General features: G+C 46.7%; 3 protein-coding genes, 38 non-coding genes and 13 pseudogenes across 41 annotated transcripts in view; 1 reads left to right on the plus strand and 53 right to left on the minus strand.

Moving 5' to 3' along the window:
• LOC140291438 (uncharacterized) overlaps positions 1–19,798 on the minus strand; it is an 873,052-nt gene that overhangs the window by 343,980 nt on the left and 509,274 nt on the right. The window lies entirely within an intron of this gene.
• Positions 1–19,798, plus strand: part of LOC140291873 (NLR family CARD domain-containing protein 3-like) — a 323,587-nt gene that overhangs the window by 170,954 nt on the left and 132,835 nt on the right. The window lies entirely within an intron of this gene.
• The window catches only part of LOC140295056 (uncharacterized), a 136,883-nt gene that overhangs the window by 44,782 nt on the left and 72,303 nt on the right, over positions 1–19,798 (minus strand). The window lies entirely within an intron of this gene.
• On the minus strand, positions 235–353 carry LOC140293666 (5S ribosomal RNA). Its single transcript, XR_011912696.1, has one exon. It is a non-coding gene; the product is annotated as a 5S ribosomal RNA (ribosomal RNA).
• Positions 620–738, minus strand: LOC140297612 (5S ribosomal RNA). Its single transcript, XR_011913332.1, has one exon. It is a non-coding gene; the product is annotated as a 5S ribosomal RNA (ribosomal RNA).
• On the minus strand, positions 1,008–1,126 carry LOC140300788 (5S ribosomal RNA). Its single transcript, XR_011914867.1, has one exon. It is a non-coding gene; the product is annotated as a 5S ribosomal RNA (ribosomal RNA).
• On the minus strand, positions 1,396–1,514 carry LOC140298078 (5S ribosomal RNA). The gene has a single exon (XR_011913758.1). It is a non-coding gene; the product is annotated as a 5S ribosomal RNA (ribosomal RNA).
• On the minus strand, positions 1,784–1,902 carry LOC140298468 (5S ribosomal RNA). Its single transcript, XR_011914112.1, has one exon. It is a non-coding gene; the product is annotated as a 5S ribosomal RNA (ribosomal RNA).
• LOC140291939 (5S ribosomal RNA) lies at positions 2,172–2,290 on the minus strand. Its single transcript, XR_011912500.1, has one exon. It is a non-coding gene; the product is annotated as a 5S ribosomal RNA (ribosomal RNA).
• On the minus strand, positions 2,559–2,677 carry LOC140298019 (5S ribosomal RNA). The gene has a single exon (XR_011913703.1). It is a non-coding gene; the product is annotated as a 5S ribosomal RNA (ribosomal RNA).
• Positions 2,947–3,065, minus strand: LOC140280479 (5S ribosomal RNA). Its single transcript, XR_011909448.1, has one exon. It is a non-coding gene; the product is annotated as a 5S ribosomal RNA (ribosomal RNA).
• Positions 3,335–3,453, minus strand: LOC140289838 (5S ribosomal RNA). Its single transcript, XR_011912293.1, has one exon. It is a non-coding gene; the product is annotated as a 5S ribosomal RNA (ribosomal RNA).
• LOC140294369 (5S ribosomal RNA) lies at positions 3,723–3,841 on the minus strand (annotated as a pseudogene).
• Positions 4,111–4,229, minus strand: LOC140289549 (5S ribosomal RNA). Its single transcript, XR_011912266.1, has one exon. It is a non-coding gene; the product is annotated as a 5S ribosomal RNA (ribosomal RNA).
• On the minus strand, positions 4,499–4,617 carry LOC140270396 (5S ribosomal RNA). Its single transcript, XR_011907709.1, has one exon. It is a non-coding gene; the product is annotated as a 5S ribosomal RNA (ribosomal RNA).
• On the minus strand, positions 4,886–5,004 carry LOC140302017 (5S ribosomal RNA; annotated as a pseudogene).
• On the minus strand, positions 5,274–5,392 carry LOC140282406 (5S ribosomal RNA). Its single transcript, XR_011909847.1, has one exon. It is a non-coding gene; the product is annotated as a 5S ribosomal RNA (ribosomal RNA).
• On the minus strand, positions 5,662–5,780 carry LOC140282524 (5S ribosomal RNA). Its single transcript, XR_011909934.1, has one exon. It is a non-coding gene; the product is annotated as a 5S ribosomal RNA (ribosomal RNA).
• On the minus strand, positions 6,050–6,168 carry LOC140289384 (5S ribosomal RNA; annotated as a pseudogene).
• LOC140297609 (5S ribosomal RNA) lies at positions 6,438–6,556 on the minus strand. The gene has a single exon (XR_011913329.1). It is a non-coding gene; the product is annotated as a 5S ribosomal RNA (ribosomal RNA).
• LOC140300800 (5S ribosomal RNA) lies at positions 6,826–6,944 on the minus strand. Its single transcript, XR_011914868.1, has one exon. It is a non-coding gene; the product is annotated as a 5S ribosomal RNA (ribosomal RNA).
• LOC140297610 (5S ribosomal RNA) lies at positions 7,214–7,332 on the minus strand. The gene has a single exon (XR_011913330.1). It is a non-coding gene; the product is annotated as a 5S ribosomal RNA (ribosomal RNA).
• On the minus strand, positions 7,602–7,720 carry LOC140297361 (5S ribosomal RNA). The gene has a single exon (XR_011913103.1). It is a non-coding gene; the product is annotated as a 5S ribosomal RNA (ribosomal RNA).
• On the minus strand, positions 7,990–8,108 carry LOC140297621 (5S ribosomal RNA). The gene has a single exon (XR_011913340.1). It is a non-coding gene; the product is annotated as a 5S ribosomal RNA (ribosomal RNA).
• On the minus strand, positions 8,378–8,496 carry LOC140302253 (5S ribosomal RNA). Its single transcript, XR_011914955.1, has one exon. It is a non-coding gene; the product is annotated as a 5S ribosomal RNA (ribosomal RNA).
• On the minus strand, positions 8,765–8,883 carry LOC140291252 (5S ribosomal RNA; annotated as a pseudogene).
• LOC140298011 (5S ribosomal RNA) lies at positions 9,153–9,271 on the minus strand. Its single transcript, XR_011913696.1, has one exon. It is a non-coding gene; the product is annotated as a 5S ribosomal RNA (ribosomal RNA).
• LOC140279675 (5S ribosomal RNA) lies at positions 9,541–9,659 on the minus strand. Its single transcript, XR_011909352.1, has one exon. It is a non-coding gene; the product is annotated as a 5S ribosomal RNA (ribosomal RNA).
• LOC140294341 (5S ribosomal RNA) lies at positions 9,928–10,046 on the minus strand. Its single transcript, XR_011912772.1, has one exon. It is a non-coding gene; the product is annotated as a 5S ribosomal RNA (ribosomal RNA).
• Positions 10,316–10,434, minus strand: LOC140297578 (5S ribosomal RNA). Its single transcript, XR_011913301.1, has one exon. It is a non-coding gene; the product is annotated as a 5S ribosomal RNA (ribosomal RNA).
• LOC140299822 (5S ribosomal RNA) lies at positions 10,704–10,822 on the minus strand (annotated as a pseudogene).
• Positions 11,092–11,210, minus strand: LOC140299385 (5S ribosomal RNA; annotated as a pseudogene).
• On the minus strand, positions 11,480–11,598 carry LOC140294124 (5S ribosomal RNA; annotated as a pseudogene).
• Positions 11,868–11,986, minus strand: LOC140291166 (5S ribosomal RNA). The gene has a single exon (XR_011912427.1). It is a non-coding gene; the product is annotated as a 5S ribosomal RNA (ribosomal RNA).
• On the minus strand, positions 12,256–12,374 carry LOC140298242 (5S ribosomal RNA). Its single transcript, XR_011913907.1, has one exon. It is a non-coding gene; the product is annotated as a 5S ribosomal RNA (ribosomal RNA).
• On the minus strand, positions 12,644–12,762 carry LOC140298243 (5S ribosomal RNA). The gene has a single exon (XR_011913908.1). It is a non-coding gene; the product is annotated as a 5S ribosomal RNA (ribosomal RNA).
• Positions 13,032–13,150, minus strand: LOC140318302 (5S ribosomal RNA). The gene has a single exon (XR_011917822.1). It is a non-coding gene; the product is annotated as a 5S ribosomal RNA (ribosomal RNA).
• On the minus strand, positions 13,420–13,538 carry LOC140295667 (5S ribosomal RNA). Its single transcript, XR_011912891.1, has one exon. It is a non-coding gene; the product is annotated as a 5S ribosomal RNA (ribosomal RNA).
• Positions 13,808–13,926, minus strand: LOC140282591 (5S ribosomal RNA). Its single transcript, XR_011909935.1, has one exon. It is a non-coding gene; the product is annotated as a 5S ribosomal RNA (ribosomal RNA).
• LOC140297207 (5S ribosomal RNA) lies at positions 14,196–14,314 on the minus strand. Its single transcript, XR_011913039.1, has one exon. It is a non-coding gene; the product is annotated as a 5S ribosomal RNA (ribosomal RNA).
• LOC140299386 (5S ribosomal RNA) lies at positions 14,584–14,702 on the minus strand (annotated as a pseudogene).
• Positions 14,972–15,090, minus strand: LOC140291779 (5S ribosomal RNA; annotated as a pseudogene).
• LOC140294126 (5S ribosomal RNA) lies at positions 15,360–15,478 on the minus strand (annotated as a pseudogene).
• LOC140291178 (5S ribosomal RNA) lies at positions 15,748–15,866 on the minus strand. Its single transcript, XR_011912428.1, has one exon. It is a non-coding gene; the product is annotated as a 5S ribosomal RNA (ribosomal RNA).
• On the minus strand, positions 16,136–16,254 carry LOC140298244 (5S ribosomal RNA). Its single transcript, XR_011913909.1, has one exon. It is a non-coding gene; the product is annotated as a 5S ribosomal RNA (ribosomal RNA).
• LOC140298246 (5S ribosomal RNA) lies at positions 16,524–16,642 on the minus strand. Its single transcript, XR_011913911.1, has one exon. It is a non-coding gene; the product is annotated as a 5S ribosomal RNA (ribosomal RNA).
• On the minus strand, positions 16,912–17,030 carry LOC140318358 (5S ribosomal RNA). Its single transcript, XR_011917824.1, has one exon. It is a non-coding gene; the product is annotated as a 5S ribosomal RNA (ribosomal RNA).
• LOC140295678 (5S ribosomal RNA) lies at positions 17,300–17,418 on the minus strand. The gene has a single exon (XR_011912892.1). It is a non-coding gene; the product is annotated as a 5S ribosomal RNA (ribosomal RNA).
• On the minus strand, positions 17,688–17,806 carry LOC140282652 (5S ribosomal RNA). Its single transcript, XR_011909942.1, has one exon. It is a non-coding gene; the product is annotated as a 5S ribosomal RNA (ribosomal RNA).
• On the minus strand, positions 18,076–18,194 carry LOC140297340 (5S ribosomal RNA). Its single transcript, XR_011913088.1, has one exon. It is a non-coding gene; the product is annotated as a 5S ribosomal RNA (ribosomal RNA).
• Positions 18,464–18,582, minus strand: LOC140299388 (5S ribosomal RNA; annotated as a pseudogene).
• Positions 18,852–18,970, minus strand: LOC140291780 (5S ribosomal RNA; annotated as a pseudogene).
• On the minus strand, positions 19,240–19,358 carry LOC140289385 (5S ribosomal RNA; annotated as a pseudogene).
• On the minus strand, positions 19,628–19,746 carry LOC140297363 (5S ribosomal RNA). Its single transcript, XR_011913104.1, has one exon. It is a non-coding gene; the product is annotated as a 5S ribosomal RNA (ribosomal RNA).

Here is a 19,798-nt window from a genome sequence, read left to right on the forward strand (position 1 = left end):
CTGGAATCATAAAGTTCCTCTATGTAACCAGATAATTGCAGAGAAAGGCTAACTTGTAGTGGGCACATCTTTATCCCTGATGTGATTATTACCTGCAGTTGAAACTGAGACTCTCAGATCACTTCGTGTCTGCCAACAAAGCAGCAGCAGCTGAAGATGACCAACTTCCTCATGTGTCACAGGGTGATCAGACGTTGCAACAAAAGACATGCAGTTTGTAGAGAGAAGAGAAAAAGCTTACAGCACCTGGTATTCCCAAGAGGTCTCCCATTCAAGTACTAACCAGGCCCAACCTTGCTTGGCTTCCGAGATCAGACGAGGTCGGGCATATTCAGGGTGGTGTGGCTGTAAGCAACAATGTCTGTGACAAATGTGCATTATATAGGTACTGGAATCATACAGTTCCTCTATGTAACCAGATTATTGCCAAGAAAGGCTAACTTGTAGTGGGCACATCTTCATCCCTGAAGTGATTATTACCTGCAGTTGAAACTGAGACTCTCAGATCACTTCGTGTCTGCCAACAAAGCAGCAGCTGAAGATGACCAACTTCCTCATGTGTCACAGGGTGATCAGACGTTGCAACAAAAGACATGCAGGTGGTAGAGAGAAGGGAAATAGCTTACAGCACCTGGTATTCCCAAGTAGTCTCCCATCCAAGTACTAACCAGGCCCAACCTTGCTTGGCTTCCGAGATCAGACGAGGTCGGGCATATTCAGGGTGGTGTGGCCGTAAGCAACAATATCTGTCACAAATGTGCATTATATAGGTACTGGAATCATACGGTTACTCTATGTAACCAGATAATTGCAGAGAAAGGCTGATATGTAGTGGGCACATCTTCATCCCTGATGTGATTATTACCTGCAGTTGAAACTGAGACTCTCAGATCACTTCGTGTCTGCCAACAAAGCAGCAGCAGCTGAAGATGACCAACTTCCTCATGTGTCACAGGGTGATCAGACGTTGCAACAAAAGACATGCATGTGGTAGAGAGAATAGAAAAAGCTTACAGCACCTGGTATTCCCAAGCGGTCTCCCATCCAAGTACTAACCAGGCCCAACCCTGCTTGGCTTCCGAGATCAGACGAGGTCAGGCATTTTCAGGGTGGTGTGGCTGTAAGCAACAATGTCTGTCACAAATGTGCATTATATAGGTACTGGAATCATACGGTTACTCTATGTAACCAGATAATTGCAGAGAAAGGCTGATATGTAGTGGGCACATCTTCATCCCTGATGTGATTATTACCTGCAGTTGAAACTGAGACTCTCAGATCACTTCGTGTCTGCCAACAAAGCAGCAGCAGCTGAAGATGACCAACTTCCTCATGTGTCACAGGGTGATCAGACGTTGCAACAAAAGACATGCAGGTGGTAGAGAGAAGAGAAATAGCTTACAGCACTTGGTATTCCCAAGTAGTCTCCCATCCAAGTACTAACCAGGCCCAACCCTGCTTGGCTTCCGAGATCAGACGAGGTCGGGCATATTCAGGGTGGTGTGGCCGTAAGCAACAATATCTGTGAACAATGTGCATTATATCGGTACTGGAATCATACAATTCCTCTATGTAACCAGATAATTGCCGAGAAAGAATGATATGTAGTGGGCACATCTTCATCCCTGATGTGATTATTACCTGCAGTTGAAACTGAGACTCTCAGATCACTTCGTGTCTGCCAACAAAGCAGCAGCAGCTGAAGATGACCAACTTCCTCATGTGTCACAGGGTGATCAGACGTTGCAACAAAAGACATGCAGGTGGTAGAGAGAAGAGAAAAAGCTTACAGAACCTGGTATTCCCAAGCAGTCTCCCATCCAAGTACTAACCAGGCCCAACCCTGCTTGGCTTCCGAGATCAGACGAGGTCGGGCATGTTCAGGGTGGTGTGGCCGTAAGCAACAATGTCTGTGACAAATGTGCATTATATCGGTACTGGAATCATACAGTTCCTCTATGTAACCAGATAATTGCCGAGAAAGGCTAACTTGTAGTGGGCACATCTTCTTCCCTGACGTGATGATTACCTGCAGTTGAACCTGAGACTCTCAGATCACTTCGTGTCTGCCAACAAAGCAGCAGCAGCTGAAGATGACCAACTTCCTCATGTGTCACAGGGTGATCAGACGTTGCAACAAAAGACATGCATGTGGTAGAGAGAAGAGAAAAAGCTTACAGCACCTGGTATTCCCAAGCAGTCTCCCATCCAAGTACTAACCAGGCCCAACCCTGCTTGGCTTCCGAGATCAGACGAGGTCAGGCATTTTCAGGGTGGTGTGGCCGTAAGCAACAATGTCTGTGACAATGTGCATTATATCGGTACTGGAATCATACAGTTCCTCTATGTAACCAGATGATTGCCGAGAAAGGCTGATGCGTATTGGGCACATCTTCTTCCCTGTCGTGATTATTATCTGCAGTTGAAACTGAGAATCTCAGATCACTTCGTGTCTGCCAACAAAGCAGCAGCAGCTGAAGATGACCAACTTCCTCATGTGTCACAGGGTGATCAGACGTTGCAACAAAAGACATGCAGCTGCTAGAGAGAAGAGAAAAAGCTTACAGCACCTGGTACTCCCAAGTAGTCTCCCACCCAAGTACTAACCAGGCCCAACCCTGCTTGGCTTCCGAGATCAGACGAGGTCGGGCAAATTCAGGGTGGTGTGGCTGTAAGCAACAATGTCTGTCACAAATGTGCATTATATAGGTACTGGAATCATACGGTTACTCTATGTAACCAGATAATTGCAGAGAAAGGCTGATATGTAGTGGGCACATCTTCATCCCTGATGTGATTATTACCTGCAGTTGAAACTGAGACTCTCAGATCACTTCGTGTCTGCCAACAAAGCAGCAGCAGCTGAAGATGACCAACTTCCTCATGTGTCACAGGGTGATCAGACGTTGCAACAAAAGACATGCAGGTGGTAGAGAGAAGAGAAAAAGCTTACAGCACCTGGTATTCCCAAGCGGTCTCCCATCCAAGTACTAACCAGGCCCAACCCTGCTTGGCTTCCAAGATCAGACGAGGTCGGGCATGTTCAGGGTGGTGTGGCCGTAAGCAACAATGTCTGTGACAAATGTGCATTATATCGGTACTGGAATCATACAGTTCCTCTATGTAACCAGATAATTGCCGAGAAAGGCTAACTTGTAGTGGACACATCTTCTTCCCTGACGTGATTATTACCTGCAGTTGAACCTGAGACTCTCAGATCACTTCGTGTCTGCCAACAAAGCAGCAGCAGCTGAAGATGACCAACTTCCTCATGTGTCACAGGGTGATCAGACGTTGCAACAAAAGACATGCAGGTGGTAGAGAGAAGAGAAAAACCTTACAGCACCTGGTATTCCCAAGCGGTCTCCCATCCAAGTACTAACCAGGCCCAACCCTGCTTGGCTTCCGAGATCAGACGAGGTCGGGCATGTTCAGGGTGGTGTGGCCGTAAGCAACAATGTCTGTGACAAATGTGCATTATATCGGTACTGGAATCATACAGTTCCTCTATGTAACCAGATTATTGCCGAGAAAGGCTAACTTGCAGTGGGCACATCTTCATCCCTGATGTGATTATTATCTGCAGTTGAAACTGAGAATCTCAGATCACTTCGTGTCTGCCAACATAGCAGCAGCAGCTGAAGATGACCAACTTCCTCATGTGTCACATGGTGATCAGACGTTGCAACAAAAGACATGCAGGTGGTAGAGAGAAGAGAAAAAGCTTCCAGCACCTGGTATTCATAAGCAGTCTCCCATCCAAGTACTAACCAGGTCCAACCCTGCTTGGGTTCCGAGATCAGACGAGGTTGGGCATGTTCAGGGTGGTGTGGCCGTAAGCAACAATATCTGTGAACAATGTGCATTATATAGGTACTGGAATCATACGGTTACACTATGTAACCAGATAATTGCAGAGAAAGGCTAACTTGTAGTGGGCACATCTTCATCCCTGATGTGATTATTACCTGCAGTTGAAACTGAGACTCTCAGATCACTTCGTGTCTGCCAACAAAGCAGCAGCAGCTGAAGATGACAAACTTCCTCATGTGTCACAGGGTGATCAGACGTTGCAACAAAAGACATGCAGGTGGTAGAGAGAAGAGAAAAGGCTTACAGCACCTGGTATTCCCAAGCAGTCTCCCATCCAAGTACTAACCAGGCCCAACCCTGCTTGGCTTCCGAGATCAGACGAGGTCAGGCATTTTCAGGGTGGTGTGGCCGTAAGCAACAATATCTGTGAACAATGTGCATTATATAGGTACTGGAATCATACGGTTACACTATGTAACCAGATAATTGCAGAGAAAGGCTAACTTGTAGTGGGCACATCTTCATCCTTGATGTGATTACTGCCTGTAGTTGAAACTGAGACTTTCAGATCACTTTGTGTCTGCCAACAAAGCAGCAGCAGCTGAAGATGACCAACTTCCTCATGTGTCACAGGGTGATCAGACGTTGCAACAAAATACATGCATGTGGTAGAGAGAAGACAAAAAGCTTACAGCACCTGGTATTCCCAAGCAGTCTCCCATCCAAGTACTAACCAGGCCCAACCCTGCTTGGCTTCCGAGATCAGACGAGGTCGGGCATGTTCAGGGTGGTGTGGCCGTAAGCAACAATGTCTGTGACAATGTGCATTATATCGGTACTGGAATCATACAGTTCCTCTATGTAACCAGATGATTGCCGAGAAAGGCTGATGCGTATTGGGCACATCTTCTTCCCTGTCATGATTATTCTCTCCAGCGGAAACTGAGACTCTCAGATCACTTCGTGTCTGCCAACAAAGCAGCAGCAGCTGAAGATGACCAACTTCCTCATGTGTCACAGGGTGATCAGACGTTGCAACAAAAGACATGCAGGTGGTAGAGAGAAGAGAAAAAGCTTACAGCACCTGGTATTCCCAAGCGGTCTCCCATCCAAGTACTAACCAGCCCCAACCCTGCTTGGCTTCCGAGATCAGACGAGGTTGGGCATGTTCAGGGTGGTGTGGCCGTAAGCAACAATGTCTGTGACAAATGTGCATTATATCGGTACTGGAATCATACAGTTCCTCTATGTAACCAGATGATTGCCGAGAAAGGCTAACTTGTAGTGGGCACATCTTCTTCCCTGTCGTGATTATTATCTGCAGTTGAAACTGAGACTCTCAGATCACTTCGTGTCTGCCAACAAAGCAGCAGCAGCTGAAGATGACCAACTTCCTCATGTGTCACAGGGTGATCAGACGTTGCAACAAAAGACATGTAGGTGGTAGAGAGAAGAGAAAAAGCTTACAGCACCTGGTATTCCCAAGTAGTCTCCCACCCAAGTACTAACCAGGCCCAACCCTGCTTGGCTTCCGAGATCAGACGAGGTCGGGCATGTTCAGGGTGGTTTGGCCGTAAGCGACAATGTCTGTCACAAATGTGCATTATATAGGTACTGGAATCATACGGTTATTCTACGTAACCAGATAATTGCCGAGAAAGGCTGATATGTAGTGGGCACATCTTAATCCCTGATGTGATTATTACCTGCAGTTGAAACTGAGACTCTCAGATCACTTCGTGTCTGCCAACAAAGCAGCAGCAGCTGAAGATGACCAACTTCCTCATGTGTCACAGGGTGATCAGACGTTGCAACAAAAGACATGTAGGTGGTAGAGAGAAGAGAAAAAGCTTACAGCACCTGGTATTCCCAAGTAGTCTCCCACCCAAGTACTAACCAGGCCCAACCCTGCTTGGCTTCCGAGATCAGACGAGGTCGGGCATGTTCAGGGTGGTTTGGCCGTAAGCGACAATGTCTGTCACAAATGTGCATTATATAGGTACTGGAATCATAGAGTTCCTCTATGTAACCAGATAATTGCCAAGAAAGGCTGATATGTAGTGGGCATATCTTCATCCTTGATGTGATTATTATCTGCAGTTGAAACTGAGAATCTCAGATCACTTCGTGTCTGCCAACAAAGCAGCAGCAGCTGAAGATGACCAACTTCCTCATGTGTCACAGGGTGATCAGACGTTGCAACAAAAGACATGCAGGTGGTAGAGAGAAGAGAAAAAGCTTACAGCACCTGGTATTCATAAGCAGTCTCCCATCCAAGTACTAACCAGGTCCAACCCTGCTTGGGTTCCGAGATCAGACGAGGTTGGGCATGTTCAGGGTGGTGTGGCCGTAAGCAACAATATCTGTGAACAATGTGCATTATATAGGTACTGGAATCATACGGTTACACTATGTAACCAGATGATTGCCGAGAAAGGCTGATGCGTATTGGGCACATCTTCTTCCCTGTCGTGATTATTCTCTCCAGCGGAAACTGAGACTCTCAGATCACTTCGTGTCTGCCAACAAAGCAGCAGCAGCTGAAGATGACCAACTTCCTCATGTGTCACAGGGTGATCAGACGTTGCAACAAAAGACATGCATGTGGTAGAGAGAAGAGAAAAAGCTTACAGCACCTGGTATTCCCAAGCAGTCTCCCATTCAAGTACTAACCAGGCCCAACCCTGCTTGGCTTCCGAGATCAGACGAGGTCAGGCATTTTCAGGGTGGTGTGGCCGTAAGCAACAATATCTGTGAACAATGTGCATTATATAGGTACTGGAATCATACGGTTCCTCTATGTAACCAGATGATTGCCGAGAAAGGCTAACTTGTAGTGGGCACATCTTCTTCCCTGTCGTGATTATTATCTGCAGTTGAAACTGAGAATCTCAGATCACTTCGTGTCTGCCAACAAAGCAGCAGCAGCTGAAGATGACCAACTTCCTCATGTGTCACAGGGTGATCAGACGTTGCAACAAAAGACATGCATGTGGTAGAGAGAATAGAAAAAGCTTACAGCACCTGGTATTCCCAAGCGGTCTCCCATCCAAGTACTAACCAGGCCCAACCCTGCTTGGCTTCCGAGATCAGACGAGGTCAGGCATTTTCAGGGTGGTGTGGCTGTAAGCAACAATGTCTGTCACAAATGTGCATTATATAGGTACTGGAATCATACAGTTCCTCTATGTAACCATATAATTGCTGAGAAAGGCTGATGCGTATTAGGCACATCTTCTTCCCTGTCGTGATTATTCTCTCCAGCGGAAACTGAGACTCTCAGATCACTTCGTGTCTGCCAACAAAGCAGCAGCAGCTGAAGATGACCAACTTCCTCATGTGTCACAGGGTGATCAGACGTTGCAACAAAAGACATGCATGTGGTAGAGAGAAGAGAAAAAGCTTACAGCACCTGGTATTCCCAAGCAGTCTCCCATTCAAGTACTAACCAGGCCCAACCCTGCTTGGCTTCCGAGATCAGACGAGGTCAGGCATTTTCAGGGTGGTGTGGCCGTAAGCAACAATATCTGTGAACAATGTGCATTATATAGGTACTGGAATCATACAGTTCCTCTATGTAACCAGATGATTGCCGAGAAAGGCTAACTTGTAGTGGGCACATCTTCTTCCCTGTCGTGATTATTATCTGCAGTTGAAACTGAGAATCTCAGATCACTTCGTGTCTGCCAACAAAGCAGCAGCAGCTGAAGATGACCAACTTCCTCATGTGTCACAGGGTGATCAGACGTTGCAACAAAAGACATGCATGTGGTAGAGAGAATAGAAAAAGCTTACAGCACCTGGTATTCCCAAGCGGTCTCCCATCCAAGTACTAACCAGGCCCAACCTTGCTTGGCTTCCGAGATCAGACGAGGTCGGGCAAATTCAGGGTGGTGTGGCTGTAAGCAACAATGTCTGTCACAAATGTGCATTATATAGGTACTGGAATCATACAGTTCCTCTATGTAACCATATAATTGCTGAGAAAGGCTGATGCGTATTAGGCACATCTTCTTCCCTGTCGTGATTATTCTCTCCAGCGGAAACTGAGACTCTCAGATCACTTCGTGTCTGCCGACAAAGCAGCAGCAGCTGAAGATGACCAACTTCCTCATGTGTCACAGGGTGATCAGACGTTGCAACAAAAGACATGCATGTGGTAGAGAGAAGAGAAAAAGCTTACAGCACCTGGTATTCCCAAGCGGTCGCCCATCCAAGTACTAACCAGGCCCAACCTTGCTTGGCTTCCGAGATCAGACGAGGTCGGGCAAATTCAGGGTGGTGTGGCTGTAAGCAACAATGTCTGTGACAAATGTGCATTATATCGGTACTGGAATCATACGGTTATTCTATGTAACCAGATAATTGCCGAGAAAGAATGATATGTAGTGGGCACATCTTAATCCCTGATGTGATTATTACCTGCAGTTGAAACTGAGACTCTCAGATCACTTCGTGTCTGCCAACAAAGCAGCAGCAGCTGAAGATGACCAACTTCCTCATGTGTCACAGGGTGATCAGACGTTGCAACAAAAGACATGTAGGTGGTAGAGAGAAGAGAAAAAGCTTACAGCACCTGGTATTCCCAAGTAGTCTCCCACCCAAGTACTAACCAGGCCCAACCCTGCTTGGCTTCCGAGATCAGATGAGGTCGGGCATGTTCAGGGTGGTTTGGCCGTAAGCGACAATGTCTGTCACAAATGTGCATTATATAGGTACTGGAATCATAGAGTTCCTCTATGTAACCAGATAATTGCCAAGAAAGGCTGATATGTAGTGGGCATATCTTCATCCTTGATGTGATTACTACCTGTAGTTGAAACTGAGACTCTCAGATCACTTTTGTCTGCCAACAAAGCAGCAGCAGCTGAAGATGACCAACTTCCTCATGTGTCACAGGGTGATCAGACGTTGCAACAAAAGACATGCAGGTGGTAGAGAGAAGAGAAAAAGCTTACAGCACCTGGTATTCCCAAGCGGTATCCCATCCAACTACTAACCGGGCCCAACCCTGCTTGGCTTCCTAGATCCGATGACGTCGGGCATGTTCAGGGTGGTGTGGCCGTAAGCATCAATGTCTGTCACAAATGTGCATTATATAGGTACTGGAATCATACAGTTCCTCTATGTAACCAGATAATTGCCAAGAAAGGCTGATATGTAGTGGGCATATCTTCATCCTTGATGTGATTACTACCTGCAGTTGAAACTGAGACTCTCAGATCACTTCGTGTCTGCCAACAAAGCAGCAGAAGCTGAAGATGACCAACTTCCTCATGTGTCACAGGGTGATCAGACGTTGCAACAAAAGACATGCAGGTGGTAGAGAGAAGAGAAAAAGCTTACAGCACCTGGTATTCCCAAGCGGTCTCCCATCCAAGTACTAACCAGGCCCAACCCTGCTTGGCTTCCGAGATCAGACGAGGTCGGGCATGTTCAGGGTGGTGTGGCCGTAAGCAACAATGTCTGTGACAAATGTGCATTATATCGGTACTGGAATCATACAGTTCCTCTATGTAACCAGATGATTGCCGAGAAAGGCTAACTTGCAGTGGGCACATCTTCTTCCCTGTCGTGATTATTATCTGCAGTTGAAACTGAGAATCTCAGATCACTTCGTGTCTGCCAACAAAGCAGCAGCAGCTGAAGATGACCAACTTCCTCATGTGTCACAGGGTGATCAGACGTTGCAACAAAAGACATGCAGGTGGTAGAGAGAAGAGAAAAAGCTTACAGCACCTGGTATTCCCAAGTAGTCTCCCACCCAAGTACTAACCAGGCCCAACCCTGCTTGGCTTCCGAGATCAGACGAGGTCGGGCATGTTCAGGGTGGTGTGGCCGTAAGCAACAATGTCTGTGACAAATGTGCATTATATCGGTACTGGAATCATACGGTTCCTCTATGTAACCAGATAATTGCCGAGTAGGCTAACTTGTAGTGGGCACATCTTCTTCCCTGACGTGATTATTATCTGCAGTTGAAACTTAGAATCTCAGATCACTTCGTGTCTGCCAAAAAAGCAGCAGCAGCTGAAGATGACCAACTTCCTCATGTGTCACAGGGTGATCAGACGTTGCAACAAAAGACATGCGGGTGGTAGAGAGAGGAGAAATAGCTTACAGCACCTGGTATTCCCAAGTAGTCTCCCATCCAAGTACTAACCAGGCCCAACCCTGCTTGGCTTCCAAGATCAGACGAGGTTGGGCATGTTCAGGGTGGTGTGGCCGTAAGCAACAATATCTGTGAACAATGTGCATTATATAGGTACTGGAATCATACGGTTCCTCTATGTAACCAGATAATTGCAGAGAAAGGCTGATATGTAGTGGGCACATCTTAATCCCTGATGTGAATATTACCTGCAGTTGAAACTGAGACTCTCAGATCACTTCGTGTCTGCCAACAATCCAGCAGAAGCTGAAGATGACCAACTTCCTCATGTGTCACAGGGTGATCAGACGTTGCAACAAAAGACATGCAGGTGGTAGAGAGAAGAGAAAAAGCTTACAGCACCTGGTATTCCCAAGTAGTCTCCCACCCAAGTACTAACCAGGCCCAACCCTGCTTGGCTTCCGAGATCAGACGAGGTCAGGCATGTTCAGGGTGGTTTGGCCGTAAGCGACAATGTCTGTCACAAATGTGCATTATATAGGTACTGGAATCATAGAGTTCCTCTATGTAACCAGATAATTGCAGAGAAAGGCTAACTTGTAGTGGGCACATCTTCTTCCCTGTCGTGATTATTATCTGCAGTTGAAACTGAGACTCTCAGATCACTTCGTGTCTGCCAACAAAGCAGCAGCAGCTGAAGATGACCAACTTCCTCATGTGTCACAGGGTGATCAGACGTTGCAACAAAAGACATGCAGGTGGTAGAGAGAAGAGAAAAAGCTTACAGCACGTGGTATTCCCAAGAAGTCTCCCATCCAAGTACTAACCAGGCCCAACCCTGCTTGGCTTCCGAGATCAGACGAGGTCGGGCAAATTCAGGGTGGTGTGGCTGTAAGCAACAATGTCTGTCACAAATGTGCATTATATAGGTACTGGAATCATACGGTTACACTATGTAACCAGATAATTGCTGAGAAAGGCTGATATGTAGTGGGCACATCTTCATCCCTGATGTGATTATTACCTGCAGTTGAAACTGAGAATCTCAGATCACTTCGTGTCTGCCAACAAAGCAGCAGCAGCTGAAGATGACCAACTTCCTCATGTGTCACAGGGTGATCAGACGTTGCAACAAAAGACATGCAGGTGCTAGAGAGAAGAGAAAAAACTTACAGCACCTGGTATTCCCAAGTAGTCTCCCACCCAAGTACTAACCAGGCCCAACCCTGCTTGGCTTCCGAGATCAGACGAGGTCGGGCATGTTTAGGGTGGTTTGGCCGTAAGCGACAATGTCTATCACAAATGTGCATTATATAGGTACTGGAATCATACGGTTACTCTATGTAACCAGATAATTGCCAAGAAAGGCTGATATGTAGTGGGCATATCTTCATCCCTGATGTGATTATTACCTGCAGTTGAAACTGAGACTCTCAGATCACTTCGTGTCTGCCAACAAAGCAGCAGCAGCTGAAGATGACCAACTTCCTCATGTGTCACAGGGTGATCAGACGTTGCAACAAAAGACATGCAGGTGGTAGAGAGAAGAGAAAAAGCTTACAGCACCTGGTATTCATAAGCAGTCTCCCATCCAAGTACTAACCAGGTCCAACCCTGCTTGGGTTCCGAGATCAGACGAGGTTGGGCATGTTCAGGTTGGTGTGGCCGTAAGCAACAATATCTGTGAACAATGTGCATTATATAGGTACTGGAATCATACGGTTACACCATGTAACCGCATAATTGCCGAGAAAGGCTAACTTGTAGTGGGCACATCTTCTTCCCTGACGTGATTATTATCTGCAGTTGAAACTGAGACTCTCAGATCATTTCGTGTCTGCCAACAAAGCAGCAGCAGCTGAAGATGACCAACTTCCTCATGTGTAACAGGGTGATCAGACGTTGCAACAAAAGACATGCAGGTGGTAGAGAGAAGAGAAAAAGCTTACAGCACCTGGTATTCCCAAGCGGTCTCCCATCCAAGTACTAACCAGGCCCAACACTGCTTGGCTTCCGAGATCAGACGAGGTCGGGCATGTTCAGGGTGGTGTGGCCGTAAGCAACAATGTCTGTGACAAATGTGCATTATATCGGTACTGGAATCATACAGTTCCTCTATGTAACCAGATGATTGCCGAGAAAGGCTAACTTGTAGTGGGCACATCTTCTTCCCTGTCGTGATTATTCTCTCCAGCGGAAACTGAGACTCTCAGATCACTTCGTGTCTGCCGACAAAGCAGCAGCAGCTGAAGATGACCAACTTCCTCATGTGTCACAGGGTGATCAGACGTTGCAACAAAAGACATGCAGGTGCTAGAGAGAAGAGAAAAAGCTTACAGCACCTGGTATTCCCAAGCGGTCTCCCATCCAAGTACTAACCAGGCCCAACCTTGCTTGGCTTCCGAGATCAGACGAGGTCGGGCAAATTCAGGGTGGTGTAGCTGTAAGCAACAATGTCTGTCACAAATGTGCATTATATAGGTACTGGAATCATAGAGTTCCTCTATGTAACCAGATAATTGCCAAGAAAGGCTGATATGTAGTGGGCATATCTTCATCCTTGATGTGATTACTACCTGTAGTTGAAACTCAGACTCTCAGATCACTTCGTGTCTGCCGACAAAGCAGCAGCAGCTGAAGATGACCAACTTCCTCATGTGTCACAGGGTGATCAGACGTTGCAACAAAAGACATGCATGTGGTAGAGAGAAGAGAAAAAGCTTACAGCACCTGGTATTCCCAAGCGGTCTCCCATCCAAGTACTAACCAGGCCCAACCTTGCTTGGCTTCCGAGATCAGACGAGGTCGGGCAAATTCAGGGTGGTGTAGCTGTAAGCAACAATGTCTGTCACAAATGTGCATTATATAGGTACTGGAATCATAGAGTTCCTCTATGTAACCAGATAATTGCCAAGAAAGGCTGATATGTAGTGGGCATATCTTCATCCTTGATGTGATTACTACCTGTAGTTGAAACTCAGACTCTCAGATCACTTCGTGTCTGCCGACAAAGCAGCAGCAGCTGAAGATGACCAACTTCCTCATGTGTCACAGGGTGATCAGACGTTGCAACAAAAGACATGCATGTGGTAGAGAGAAGAGAAAAAGCTTACAGCACCTGGTATTCCCAAGCGGTCTCCCATCCAAGTACTAACCAGGCCCAGCCCTGCTTGGCTTCCGAGATCAGACGAGGTCGGGCAAATTCAGGGTGGTGTGGCTGTAAGCAACAATGTCTGTGACAAATGTGCATTATATCGGTACTGGAATCATACAGTTGATCTATGTAACCAGATAATTGCCGAGAAAGGCTAACTTGTAGTGGGCACATCTTCTTCCCTGACGTGATTATTATCTGCAGTTGAAACTTAGAATCTCAGATCACTTCGTGTCTGCCAACAAAGCAGCAGCAGCTGAAGATGACCAACTTCCTCATGTGTCACAGGGTGATCAGACGTTGCAACAAAAGACATGCAGGTGGTAGAGAGAAGAGAAAAAGCTTACAGCACCTGGTATTCCCAAGCGGTCTCCCATCCAAGTACTAACCAGGCCCAACCCTGCTTGGCTTCCGAGATCAGACGAGGTTGGGCATGTTCAGGGTGGTGTGGCCGTAAGCAACAATATCTGTGAACAATGTGCATTATATAGGTACTGGAATCATACGGTTCCTCTATGTAACCAGATAATTGCTGAGAAAGGCTGATGCGTATTAGGCACATCTTTTTCCCTGTCGTGATTATTCTCTCCAGCGGAAACTGAGACTCTCAGATCACTTCGTGTCTGCCAACAAAGCAGCAGCAGCTGAAGATGACCAACTTCCTCGTGTGTCACAGGGTGATCAGACGTTGCAACAAAAGACATGCAGGTGGTAGAGAGAAGAGAAAAAGCTTACAGCACCTGGTATTCCCAAGTAGTCTCCCACCCAAGTACTAACCAGGCCCAACCCTGCTTGGCTTCCGAGATCAGACGAGGTCGGGCATGTTCAGGGTGGTTTGGCCGTAAGCGACAATGTCTGTCACAAATGTGCATTATATAGGTACTGGAATCATAGAGTTCCTCTATGTAACCAGATAATTGCCAAGAAAGGCTGATATGTAGTGGGCATATCTTCATCCTTGATGTGATTACTACCTGTAGTTGAAACTGAGACTCTCAGATCACTTCGTGTCTGCCAACAAAGCAGCAGCAGCTGAAGATGACCAACTTCCTCATGTGTCACAGGGTGATCAGACGTTGCAACAAAAGACATGCACGTGGTAGAGAGAAGAGAAAAAGCTTACAGCACCTGGTATTCCCAAGCGGTCTCCCATCCAAGTACTAACCAGGCCCAACCCTGCTTGGCTTCCGAGATCAGACGAGGTCGGGCAAATTCAGGGTGGTGTGGCTGTAAGCAACAATGTCTGTCACAAATGTGCATTATATAGGTACTGGAATCATACGGTTACACTATGTAACCAGATAATTGCTGAGAAAGGCTGATATGTAGTGGGCACATCTTCATCCCTGATGTGATTATTACCTGTAGTTGAAACTGAGAATCTCAGATCACTTCGTGTCTGCCAACAAAGCAGCAGCAGCTGAAGATGACCAACTTCCTCATGTGTCACAGGGTGATCAGACGTTGCAACAAAAGACATGCAGGTGCTAGAGAGAAGAGAAAAAACTTACAGCACCTGGTATTCCCAAGTAGTCTCCCACCCAAGTACTAACCAGGCCCAACCCTGCTTGGCTTCCGAGATCAGACGAGGTCGGGCATGTTTAGGGTGGTTTGGCCGTAAGCGACAATGTCTATCACAAATGTGCATTATATAGGTACTGGAATCATACGGTTACTCTATGTAACCAGATAATTGCCAAGAAAGGCTGATATGTAGTGGGCATATCTTCATCCCTGATGTGATTATTACCTGCAGTTGAAACTGAGACTCTCAGATCACTTCGTGTCTGCCAACAAAGCAGCAGCAGCTGAAGATGACCAACTTCCTCATGTGTCACAGGGTGATCAGACGTTGCAACAAAAGACATGCAGGTGGTAGAGAGAAGAGAAAAAGCTTACAGCACCTGGTATTCATAAGCAGTCTCCCATCCAAGTACTAACCAGGTCCAACCCTGCTTGGGTTCCGAGATCAGACGAGGTTGGGCATGTTCAGGATGGTGTGGCCGTAAGCAACAATATCTGTGAACAATGTGCATTATATAGGTACTGGAATCATACGGTTACACTATGTAACCGCATAATTGCCGAGAAAGGCTAACTTGTAGTGGGCACATCTTCTTCCCTGACGTGATTATTGTCTGCAGTTGAAACTGAGACTCTCAGATCACTTCGTGTCTGCCAACAAAGCAGCAGCAGCTGAAGATGACCAACTTCCTCATGTGTCACAGGGTGATCAGACGTTGCAACAAAAGACATGCAGGTGGTAGAGAGAAGAGAAAAAGCTTACAGCACCTGGTATTCATAAGCAGTCTCCCATCCAAGTACTAACCAGGTCCAACCCTGCTTGGGTTCCGAGATCAGACGAGGTTGGGCATGTTCAGGTTGGTGTGGCCGTAAGCAACAATATCTGTGAACAATGTGCATTATATAGGTACTGGAATCATACGGTTACACTATGTAACCGCATAATTGCCGAGAAAGGCTAACTTGTAGTGGGCACATCTTCTTCCCTGACGTGATTATTATCTGCAGTTGAAACTGAGACTCTCAGATCATTTCGTGTCTGCCAACAAAGCAGCAGCAGCTGAAGATGACCAACTTCCTCATGTGTAACAGGGTGATCAGACGTTGCAACAAAAGACATGCAGGTGGTAGAGAGAAGAGAAAAAGCTTACAGCACCTGGTATTCCCAAGCGGTCTCCCATCCAAGTACTAACCAGGCCCAACACTGCTTGGCTTCCGAGATCAGACGAGGTCGGGCATGTTCAGGGTGGTGTGGCCGTAAGCAACAATGTCTGTGACAAATGTGCATTATATCGGTACTGGAATCATACAGTTCCTCTATGTAACCAGATGATTGCCGAGAAAGGCTAACTTGTAGTGGGCACATCTTCTTCCCTGTCGTGATTATTCTCTCCAGCGGAAACTGAGACTCTCAGATCACTTCGTGTCTGCCGACAAAGCAGCAGCAGCTGAAGATGACCAACTTCCTCATGTGTCACAGGGTGATCAGACGTTGCAACAAAAGACATGCAGGTGCTAGAGAGAAGAGAAAAAGCTTACAGCACCTGGTATTCCCAAGCGGTCTCCCATCCAAGTACTAACCAGGCCCAACCTTGCTTGGCTTCCGAGATCAGACGAGGTCGGGCAAATTCAGGGTGGTGTAGCTGTAAGCAACAATGTCTGTCACAAATGTGCATTATATAGGTACTGGAATCATAGAGTTCCTCTATGTAACCAGATAATTGCCAAGAAAGGCTGATATGTAGTGGGCATATCTTCATCCTTGATGTGATTACTACCTGTAGTTGAAACTCAGACTCTCAGATCACTTCGTGTCTGCCGACAAAGCAGCAGCAGCTGAAGATGACCAACTTCCTCATGTGTCACAGGGTGATCAGACGTTGCAACAAAAGACATGCATGTGGTAGAGAGAAGAGAAAAAGCTTACAGCACCTGGTATTCCCAAGCGGTCTCCCATCCAAGTACTAACCAGGCCCAACCTTGCTTGGCTTCCGAGATCAGACGAGGTCGGGCAAATTCAGGGTGGTGTAGCTGTAAGCAACAATGTCTGTCACAAATGTGCATTATATAGGTACTGGAATCATAGAGTTCCTCTATGTAACCAGATAATTGCCAAGAAAGGCTGATATGTAGTGGGCATATCTTCATCCTTGATGTGATTACTACCTGTAGTTGAAACTCAGACTCTCAGATCACTTCGTGTCTGCCGACAAAGCAGCAGCAGCTGAAGATGACCAACTTCCTCATGTGTCACAGGGTGATCAGACGTTGCAACAAAAGACATGCATGTGGTAGAGAGAAGAGAAAAAGCTTACAGCACCTGGTATTCCCAAGCGGTCTCCCATCCAAGTACTAACCAGGCCCAGCCCTGCTTGGCTTCCGAGATCAGACGAGGTCGGGCAAATTCAGGGTGGTGTGGCTGTAAGCAACAATGTCTGTGACAAATGTGCATTATATCGGTACTGGAATCATACAGTTGATCTATGTAACCAGATAATTGCCGAGAAAGGCTAACTTGTAGTGGGCACATCTTCTTCCCTGACGTGATTATTATCTGCAGTTGAAACTTAGAATCTCAGATCACTTCGTGTCTGCCAACAAAGCAGCAGCAGCTGAAGATGACCAACTTCCTCATGTGTCACAGGGTGATCAGACGTTGCAACAAAAGACATGCAGGTGGTAGAGAGAAGAGAAAAAGCTTACAGCACCTGGTATTCCCAAGCGGTCTCCCATCCAAGTACTAACCAGGCCCAACCCTGCTTGGCTTCCGAGATCAGACGAGGTTGGGCATGTTCAGGGTGGTGTGGCCGTAAGCAACAATATCTGTGAACAATGTGCATTATATAGGTACTGGAATCATACGGTTCCTCTATGTAACCAGATAATTGCTGAGAAAGGCTGATGCGTATTAGGCACATCTTTTTCCCTGTCGTGATTATTCTCTCCAGCGGAAACTGAGACTCTCAGATCACTTCGTGTCTGCCAACAAAGCAGCAGCAGCTGAAGATGACCAACTTCCTCGTGTGTCACAGGGTGATCAGACGTTGCAACAAAAGACATGCAGGTGGTAGAGAGAAGAGAAAAAGCTTACAGCACCTGGTATTCCCAAGTAGTCTCCCACCCAAGTACTAACCAGGCCCAACCCTGCTTGGCTTCCGAGATCAGACGAGGTCGGGCATGTTCAGGGTGGTTTGGCCGTAAGCGACAATGTCTGTCACAAATGTGCATTATATAGGTACTGGAATCATAGAGTTCCTCTATGTAACCAGATAATTGCCAAGAAAGGCTGATATGTAGTGGGCATATCTTCATCCTTGATGTGATTACTACCTGTAGTTGAAACTGAGACTCTCAGATCACTTCGTGTCTGCCAACAAAGCAGCAGCAGCTGAAGATGACCAACTTCCTCATGTGTCACATGGTGATCAGACGTTGCAACAAAAGACATGCACGTGGTAGAGAGAAGAGAAAAAGCTTACAGCACCTGGTATTCCCAAGCGGTCTCCCATCCAAGTACTAACCAGGCCCAACCCTGCTTGGCTTCCGAGATCAGACGAGGTCGGGCAAATTCAGGGTGGTGTGGCTGTAAGCAACAATGTCTGTCACAAATGTGCATTATATAGGTACTGGAATCATACGGTTACACTATGTAACCAGATAATTGCTGAGAAAGGCTGATATGTAGTGGGCACATCTTCATCCCTGATGTGATTATTACCTGTAGTTGAAACTGAGAATCTCAGATCACTTCGTGTCTGCCAACAAAGCAGCAGCAGCTGAAGATGACCAACTTCCTCATGTGTCACAGGGTGATCAGACGTTGCAACAAAAGACATGCAGGTGCTAGAGAGAAGAGAAAAAACTTACAGCACCTGGTATTCCCAAGTAGTCTCCCACCCAAGTACTAACCAGGCCCAACCCTGCTTGGCTTCCGAGATCAGACGAGGTCGGGCATGTTTAGGGTGGTTTGGCCGTAAGCGACAATGTCTATCACAAATGTGCATTATATAGGTACTGGAATCATACGGTTACTCTATGTAACCAGATAATTGCCAAGAAAGGCTGATATGTAGTGGGCATATCTTCATCCCTGATGTGATTATTACCTGCAGTTGAAACTGAGACTCTCAGATCACTTCGTGTCTGCCAACAAAGCAGCAGCAGCTGAAGATGACCAACTTCCTCATGTGTCACAGGGTGATCAGACGTTGCAACAAAAGACATGCAGGTGGTAGAGAGAAGAGAAAAAGCTTACAGCACCTGGTATTCATAAGCAGTCTCCCATCCAAGTACTAACCAGGTCCAACCCTGCTTGGGTTCCGAGATCAGACGAGGTTGGGCATGTTCAGGATGGTGTGGCCGTAAGCAACAATATCTGTGAACAATGTGCATTATATAGGTACTGGAATCATACGGTTACACTATGTAACCGCATAATTGCCGAGAAAGGCTAACTTGTAGTGGGCACATCTTCTTCCCTGACGTGATTATTGTCTGCAGTTGAAACTGAGACTCTCAGATCACTTCGTGTCTGCCAACAAAGCAGCAGCAGCTGAAGATGACCAACTTCCTCATGTGTCACAGGGTGATCAGACGTTGCAACAAAAGACATGCAGGTGGTAGAGAGAAGAGAAAAAGCTTACAGCACCTGGTATTCATAAGCAGTCTCCCATCCAAGTACTAACCAGGTCCAACCCTGCTTGGGTTCCGAGATCAGACGAGGTTGGGCATGTTCAGGGTGGTGTGGCCGTAAGCAACAATGTCTGTGACAAATGTGCATTATATCGGTACTGGAATCATACAGTTCCTCTATGTAACCAGATGATTGCCGAGAAAGGCTAACTTGTAGTGGGCACATCTTCTTCCCTGTCGTGATTATTCTCTCCAGCGGAAACTGAGACTCTCAGATCACTTCGTGTCTGCCGACAAAGCAGCAGCAGCTGAAGATGACCAACTTCCTCATGTGTCACAGGGTGATCAGACGTTGCAACAAAAGACATGCATGTGGTAGAGAGAAGAGAAAAAGCTTACAGCACCTGGTATTCCCAAGCGGTCTCCCATCCAAGTACTAACCAGGCCCAACCTTGCTTGGCTTCCGAGATCAGACGAGGTCGGGCAAATTCAGGGTGGTGTGGCTGTAAGCAACAATGTCTGTCACAAATGTGCATTATATAGGTACTGGAATCATAGAGTTC

This window comes from Leuresthes tenuis, unplaced genomic scaffold (genome assembly GCF_036924035.1).
Source record: "Leuresthes tenuis unplaced genomic scaffold, fLeuTen1.0.hap1 SCAF_1, whole genome shotgun sequence".
NCBI classification, from domain to species: domain Eukaryota; kingdom Metazoa; phylum Chordata; class Actinopteri; order Atheriniformes; family Atherinopsidae; genus Leuresthes; species Leuresthes tenuis.